At 44.9% G+C, this 8,495-nt stretch overlaps 1 long non-coding RNA gene across 1 annotated transcript; it reads right to left on the bottom strand.

Moving 5' to 3' along the window:
- Nucleotides 1-1,837: 1,837 nt before the first annotated feature.
- LOC129382531 (uncharacterized) lies at nucleotides 1,838-4,722 on the bottom strand. Its single transcript, XR_011894950.1, has 2 exons — nucleotides 4,556-4,722; nucleotides 1,838-2,814 (listed from the first exon to the last, which is right to left on the bottom strand). It is a non-coding gene; the product is annotated as an uncharacterized lncRNA (long non-coding RNA).
- Nucleotides 4,723-8,495: the final 3,773 nt, after the last annotated feature.

Raw genomic sequence — 8,495 nt, 5'->3', positions numbered from 1 at the left:
GCGAACTGGCCCTCGCGCGTGCAGTAGACGTTTGCGGGATCCTTTGAGCTTCGATAAAAACTTACAAGTGAGCTTCCTTCCTGCCTGCATCTGTGTTCTTGCCGTCTGCGTTCCTTTCATCGGCAATTCAGCGCCTCGCTATCTTCAAATCCTAGTATGTATACTATCCTTGAACACTTTTTGTTTGTGGTTCCTGTGACCTTCGCGACACATCTTATTTCTAGCGCCGTGCATAGGGACTTCATATAAATAGCGTTACTTCATGCTGTCGGATAGCAATTCAAGTATATTACACCATTTCGGTTGTATACGTCAGTCGCGCTACAACGAAGTAGGGGTGCACCACATCACCCTCAGCAAATATGGTGTGCGATTTGCATGAAATATTATTTAGCTTAAGTGCTTATACTTGCAGGGCACCAACCCTATTTTTTCCTAATTTCCATCAATGAACTTTTATTGGGTAATATTGGACCAATTTATTTTCTCACTTTTTCTGTAGCCTGACAAAGAGTGAGAAAAAAAAAACGTTTTCCTCTCAAAATATCATGTTCCTTTCTGCGATCCTTCACATCTCTACTTACCACAGTATTCAACCTAGGTTTCCGGCATACAAATTTTCGCACGTACCCTTACATTTATTTAGCCGGCATAGGTCTTCAAGCTGTGTCTTAAGTTGTTCCACTCTGCTGCAGAATATAAGAGGATTATTTATGTATTTATCTGTTTACTGATTTAGTTGTACTACCCTCAGAGCAAGGGGCCACAGGCAGATCACGCATTGGCTTTATAGGATAATATTTTTGTTGAAAAGTTGTAAAGAGCGCTCACAAAAAGCCAATGACGTTGTCATCTGGCGTTACTTTTTTTTTTTTTTGGGGGGGGGGGGGAGAGGGAGGACTGAAGAAAGTATCGATGAAAGAGCTCTCAACTCTGCTTCGAAAGAACGCAGTTCGCATGCAAAACGTAAGAAAATGCGACAAGAATGGTTTTATTTCTACTCAGCGCAGGTCTAGTTCTTTCTGTTAAGGAACTTGGCGCATTTCTATCTTCAAAACGAAGGTGATGAAGTACGTGGGACGCTGTGGTTGCTCCCAGTGTAATGCCTGGGACCACTGGTGTCGGGGTGGCCTGAGGACGCCTTATATCATGCGGTTATTTTCATATTTAAAGCTTTTTTTTTAAAGCGGAAAAATTGTTTACGCCAGATTTTTCACACTGAAAACAACTGAATGCGGTGTTTGAAAACACGAATGTTACTTTTCTATCAAAATTCGCGTCCTAGTTTCCGTAAGTAAAAAAGTTTCCTAAATAATCTCATACAAATATCGATAGTTCAATTGTGAAAAGGTCCTCCTGTTGCAGTACATCTCTGCTGACAGAATACCATTGGTTGCGTCCTCGCGTATTCTAATTTTATGTTTAAGAGCTCGGCTAACACTAGCTGAAATACCCTGTAGATGCCCGTCAGAACGGATGCGAGAAAGGTTCCTGTGCAGTGTTCATTGAATAGCAGCATAACAGACCAAAGAGTCGTGACACATTGTCATTGCTGCATAATACTAGGCGCATACTATAATGCAAATTTAGCAGAGGTTGTCGCACACAAGGAAGTCGCGTACACTGCCGGAGGAACCTAATTGTTTTGGAATATTCCAATGACGGTCTCGAATTTACTTGCGAGGATGATTAGCTTACAAATAATCTGCGCTATCGTCATTGCCTCGTGAAACACTTGTCACGAAATACCTAAGGCAGTCAAAAAATAAATAAGGTGCTGGCATTAAAAACATAATCGTAGCTTGGGCTGCATTCACAATGATTCAAAACAATAATAAACATGAACAAAAGTTTGTAGTGTATTATAAACAGTAGAGTCGTTCCCACACACTGACACACTTTCAGTCCTTGCCATTCACTCGGCTCCTGAATGTGCGTGCATATATATGTAAATATAAAACATTGATAATTCAGTCGTTCAATTAGGTCCGATAGACGTGCTTAAATATATAGATGTGGAGTTCGTGTCGGTGATATTTCGCAGATAGCGATATTGTTCAACCAGAATCCTATCCAGGTGAAATATTGCCGGTGGATTCGTTCGTCGACGGTACTTAAGAGCATCTTCGAAGAACCTAGGTCGCGTATTGACAACTGGAATGGACGGCACCCGATATTCCCCCAGGGTAACAGCACTTCGGTCAGCTACTGTGGTCACTGTCTCTACAATGTCGTCTGCATTGAATGCCACCTCTCGCGCCGGCTGCGTCTCTGTGACGTCATCCGAACGCGGCTGTGGGAAGCGAGAAAGAAGGTCCTTCAGAGCTGAATCCGTCGTTGCCAGCTTTCCAGGTGCACGGTTACCTGGCGGAGCAGATGGAGTTGTCGTGGATCGCTTCTGAACCACTCCGGCATCGAGAAAACTCCCGAAGTCAATGGATTTAAGAGATTCGTCTTCTTCGTCGTTGGAGTCCGCCTGCTGAGCATCGTCGTCAAAGTTTAGAAACCTCTGCATGGAATCGTCGGTGGAAGTGAACATCCCCGAAGCGTGAATCGTAGTTTGGTTGCACATAACGGGTCCTGTGCAGCGCGTGGAGCCATTGGGCGTGTCAGCGGCCGTCTCCTCGTACTCGTCAATTTGATCGGTGGTCTGCGCGTCGTTGAAGAATGGTTCTTCCATCACTTCGTGACGGACGTCGAAGATGCTTCGGCCAGATGCGCTGTCTTCTAATGGATGCCCTAATTCGCTTCCATCGTCGATGAGGGATAGGTTCATGTTTGTGAGGTTATCCGGTTTGAAGATACCCAGGCTACCTGCAATGTAATTTTGAATGCGTGAGTGTTGACTAAAGAGTTTACGATGCCAACTATAACCTGACGAGTGCGGCGCCCAATAGCTGCAAGGTTTGAAAACGGGAGCTAGCCTTAGCCTGCGAATAAGCATGGATAGAAAGCCTGTTAACCAATGCGTTTCTAGGGATAGGCTTGTTAAACAACTTACGCTGAATAACTGGAATTGAGCTGTCGTCTTGAGAAATTGTCATATTCGATGTTTTTTTATTCGATGTTCTGTGTTTTAAGAAAAAAAAAACATTACACGACATTCAGCGCTGTACAAATGTCTTTCAAGTACAAAAGTCTGTGTTTCGCGTACTGTATCATGATATCATAAATAGACTTAGAATCTGATATAAGTGGCGCAGGAAGATTCATCAACATTATCAGAGAACGCTCGAAATCACGACCAAGATAACGAATAGCTGGTCAAATATTATTAACGAAATAATTTAAATGGCAAAATAATAATATTACATGACTTCAGCGTACAGTAACCTTACGCTGCTACCAGTGTTGCAATTGCCCGCATTTTTTCTTACTCTGTTTCACTGTTGCATGCATTTATTTATAACGAACATTTATTCCCTTATATTTAACTATATTATGCAAAAAGACGTAAGCGTAAAGCGTAGCTAGAAATGAAAAAGTAGGTAAATTCTGCGGAGTGTTATCATTTGCCTTATTGTTTTGGGAAGATAAATTCTCAAAGAAAGAACATTACCCCCTAACAGTGCCTATGAAACCTGGGAGCATGGAAGCTAGTATAAACGTCCCACTTGGTGATAAAACTATGAATAGATGGCGTATTACATTTTCTTAAAAGGGTGCAATTTTCGTCATAATTCTGCCATTTTATGTCAAGAAAGAAAGGTCACGTGTTCAACCACTGCCGCCGCGGCCGCATTTCGATAGTGTAAATGCAAACATTCTTAATCTTCCTTACATGTAGGATTGTGCGCTCTTAACGAACCCCAGGTAGTGAAAGTGAATATGTCCCTCATGTTTTATTTGATGCCATGCAAGTGTTACAAATGTTACAAACGTGAATTAATGACATCTTAGTTGAAATCAAGAAAAAGAAATGGGAATGGGCAGGGCATGTAATGAGGAGGGAAGATAACCGATGGTCATTAAGAGTTACGGACTGGATTCCAAGAGAAAGGAAGCGTAGCAGGGGGCGGCAGAAAGTTAGGTGGGCGGATGGGATTAAGAAGTTTGCAGGGGCAACATAGCCACAATTAGCAGATGGCCGGAGTAGTTGAAGAAGTGTGGGATTGACCTTTGCCCTGCAGTGGGCGTAGCCAGGATGATTATGAAGTGTTAGAAACAGTTAAGCACATAGTTCAGGCATCCATATAGCGGTGAACCATAAAACAAGCGGCATTCACACGATCTGGTAGCAATATACGAACGTTTACAGACCTTCGTGTGAAGCATCTATCAGGTAGGGCGCACATATTTCAGGCATTGCTGACCTCGACTGCGCGCGCCGGCATCGGAATAATTGTGCGAGAGGAACACCTCGTCTGTAGAGTGAGCCTTTTCTCGGTGTTTAGTTGGTCCGTGTTATCGCAACTTTGCCATTTCCGCCCACATGTTCGGCTTTGTGAGAGGAGCGCTGCTGACTCAACGCTTCGTTAGGCGTTACTCGTGGCGGTAACTTGGTTAGCATAACGTCGAAACAGAAGCGCCGTTCGCTGCTGCGCGAGATGCTCACAAAGAAAGTTGGAGAACCTCCTGGGAGAGACGGTGTAGGCCACGTTCGCGACAATGACTCCAGCGAGAAATAGGAAGAGCAGCAGCAGGCAGCAGTATCGGACACATCGGATCGCAGCTCCCCCATACGCCGTCTCCGGTTCTCCCCCTTCTTGGTCCTCATCCTCGTCCTCCTCCTCTTGGTTGGAACTGCCACCACCACCGGACGTGAAAAAATTAATTCAAATAAGGTTCACGATTCTTCGTGGCTATAATTCGCAGAATTGTTGATGAGTTCACCCCATAGCGCTGAGACGGGTATCTGGCCCCTTTCGCGAAGCGACAACAACAAAAGAAGAATGTTCACAGGTAGTGCCACTGACGTCAACTACGCTCGTATCTGCGCGCTGGCATTTTAATTTTTAATAAGACATGCACACACGAATCACAAATGTTGATCAGTTGAAATGTCAGTACTCATTTCAGCATACATATTTACGTACGAAAAAAAACAGCTAAGCTTCTAACCATGCGAGGGTGCAATCCACTCGAGTTGCTCCCAGAACGCTAGGGAATTGCGCTCGCTCCACTCCAAGCGCCTGCGCATTTCTAGAGACGGACATACCCAGCGCGCTGGATATGTGCACCTCCTCTCCCCTCCCCGCCACACACACACACGCACACACGCATGCACGCACGCACACGCACACGCATACACATAGGATATTCTGGTCACAAAAGCATTGCCCGGTCGCTGCATACCACTTGCATGATACCTAACAACAATTCTCTATACCAAACTATGCGCGCTTCGCATTACATAGACGCCAAGTGGACTTGAGTTGCACCACAGCAGTTGCACCAAGTGCTGTAGCACCACCCTTGTGAAATCGTGACGTCTTTTCGCAATTGGCAATGAACGACCCTTAGATGTTAATTTCCGTGTGAAAAAAAGAAGACACAGAAGAAAACCGTTCAAATACTTCAAAGTACGCTTACGAAAGCGGCACTAAGCCTTCGAAGAGCTTTCGAGTGGAATTAGGCGGTTCCAAGAGGAGAAATACGTGTTAAAGGTCTCTCGGCCAACCTTCAACCAATAGCACCTACGAAATTTTTGTCAACAAGGTTCGATAAAAAATGAGCGATAGTTGTTGTTACACAACTGACAAGAATTCAGAAGCAGCTGGCGTGAGTTGGCGCTCTTGTGAGTGGATTTCGGATTATGAGTGTGGAATTAGGCGTGAGCCGCGTTGTCACAGTGTCTTTTGCTTGCCCTTGCTCACAGAGAACAAAAATCATAACAAAGAAAGCTTCCTCGATTTTTTTGCCAGGCTTTGAAAAATCACATCGAGAGGGACTCGAAACAAACTGGCCGGCGTTCCCCACGCACCCTATATATCGGACCGTGCAATGTACGACTTTGTTATCTTACAGCGGTGTTCTTAGCCTCTAGTTGGTCGGATTTTTGTGTCCACGTACGTAATTTTCCCCACACAAGAACAAACGACAGCTCGAAAGCTTTGTGCTTGAGTTACAGCGTAACAAAATTGTTTTCTCGTATATTCGAATTAGAGTCCGATGCTATCATGTCTGCAGGTTGTGCGTAATTCATAATTGATTGATTTTTTGACGCATTATGCTTTGAGAAATCGAATTAGTTCACTAACCCGCTTGCGCCAGGCGGAGGGCCCACTAGAATGGGCATGTATGCTGCAGTTCCGCACACTGCGTGCGTGCGTGATAGGCATGCCTGCACGATGCATGTGTGCCCTCGATGCGACGCTCTACTCGTTGCATCTGTTGCACAGCGTGTGCTGCGGCCGTAAACAGCATTAGAGCAAACACCGTTAAAAAAAACATGAGCCATTCCATTCAGTGAAAGTGGCTGACCAGCTGAGCTGTTTAGCACACGGCATGGAGGTTAACACAGAATTTTGGACAAAGGTACGTGCACATTTATTTATATACGTTTGTGTGGACGACTCTGTATATGTAAACACACACACACACACACACGCAGACATACATACATACATATATATATATATATATATATTGTTTCCGCATTGCGAGCGGGATGAGTCATTACATCTTTGCTGGCTGAGGGAGCTAGGAGACAGTGCTGATGATGATAGTTTTTGTTGGCGCCAAACAAACATGCGCGGAAGCCTAAATATAAAGAGCTTCGCAGTGAATGTTAATGACGTTGTACGTCGTAAACAGTGGTGACGCGCAAACTTATGGACACCACGAACATGAACCGCGGCTTCGAAGCACAAACGTAAAGGCTGCGAACGCTGCAATAATCTCGACGGTGCGACACCTGGTGGGCTCCCGGGAAAGCGCACATCGCTACACATGGAAATGGAAGACGCCGCGGACATGCACAGCGACACCGTGGCGTCGAAGTACAAATGGAATAATCTCCTTTTCGTAGAAAATGAAATAAGCCATCCGCCTTCCTTTTAATACCATATATATATATATATATATATATATATATATATATATGTGTGTGTGTGTGTGTGTGTGAAAAGAATGTTTTCGGACAGTGAATTCACTCGCAACTGTAACCAGCTTAGTAATGCACTAACCGTGCAGAAACATCTTTCGCAAATAACTGATGATGCCCTTGACTGTCTCGACCGGAAAGATCTCGTCTGCACGGAAAAGCGATCGGCGCCAAATTCACGAACTAACCTTACGCTAACACACTCTGCATCTATTGCTAACGTGTCGCACATTCTCAGGAAGCATTATAACTTACTGACACAGTGATCGTCTTAACCACATTTTCACGGAATCGCCAAGAGTGGTCTGTCGTCGCTCTAGAAATCTGCGTGACCTAGTAACCTCTTGCAAGACTAAGGCGATTGCTCCTGCTTGTTGTCATGCCTGCAATAAGCCCCGTTGTAAAGTTTGCACACATATGACCACATCAAAGACTGCTAGAAGCACAGCATCCAATTTTCCTGTTAAAATCAACGGCGACTTCGCTTGCGACAGTACTAACATCATCTATCTGCTTGAATGTTCAGTGTGTCATATGCAGTATATAGGTCAGACCGAAACATCAACAACCAGAAAGCACACGTTAACAGCTTCATGAGAAGCCAACAAGCGAAGACACCAAGGACAGCATAGGGGAAACTGCTTGTTCTTAATAGTTGAGGTAAAGAAATTACAAATAAATGGCAATGAAAGTGGATGAAAAAACAACTTGCCGCAGGTGGAGAACGATTCCACGTCTTCGCATTTTTTTTACTGGAAAACGTATGCGGGCAGCTCTAAGTGCTTCGCACTGTCAATAGGAGCGCCCTATCTTCAATTATATGGTTCGGATGCCTGCTTTCGCGCTTGTTTTTCATCGGCACGAGTGCTGTGCTGCATGTTGTATCAGTGATACCAAAGAATGTATGCGCATTTCGCTTCGTTCTCTGAAGGCCTTCTTTTTTTTTGTAATCACTAAAGGCATTTTTTCCCTTAATGCTGACGCAAAGAAGAATCCCGACCAGCTAGAGACTATAGCTTCTCCTCGCGCGGCATCCCCCGTCCGGCATACCAGGCCACGAAAATCGGCAGACTACAATAAAGGCCCGGCAGTCAGAGCAACCCGCAACATGGCGGCTTCTATTTGCTGCTGTCGAGAGAGAGACAAAGGCCAAGTCTCGAAATGCGCGCGTTCTTTCGCGATTGCTGCATTCCGCAAAATTTGGATCGGTGGGACCTTCACGACGTTGATCTCCTGCGCGTTTCTTTCCCGTTTTTCTCTCATTTTCACAACGAAGCTGTTGACCTGGCAGACCTGTATGAATGACATGGTCTCGTACTGGGTATCTCAGCTGGCTAACGTCCGTATTGTGAACAAAAAAGATGGCGGCGCTGCGTGGTTTCACAGGGGGGATACCTGGGCGGGCTAACGTCCATAAAGCAAAAAAAAAAGAAGATAACGAACGATAGTG

The sequence above is a fragment of the Dermacentor andersoni genome, chromosome 6 (assembly GCF_023375885.2).
Source record: "Dermacentor andersoni chromosome 6, qqDerAnde1_hic_scaffold, whole genome shotgun sequence".
Classification (NCBI taxonomy): domain Eukaryota; kingdom Metazoa; phylum Arthropoda; class Arachnida; order Ixodida; family Ixodidae; genus Dermacentor; species Dermacentor andersoni.
Note: the sequence above shows the minus strand (reverse complement) of the source record. Positions and strands in the feature narration are given on the sequence as shown.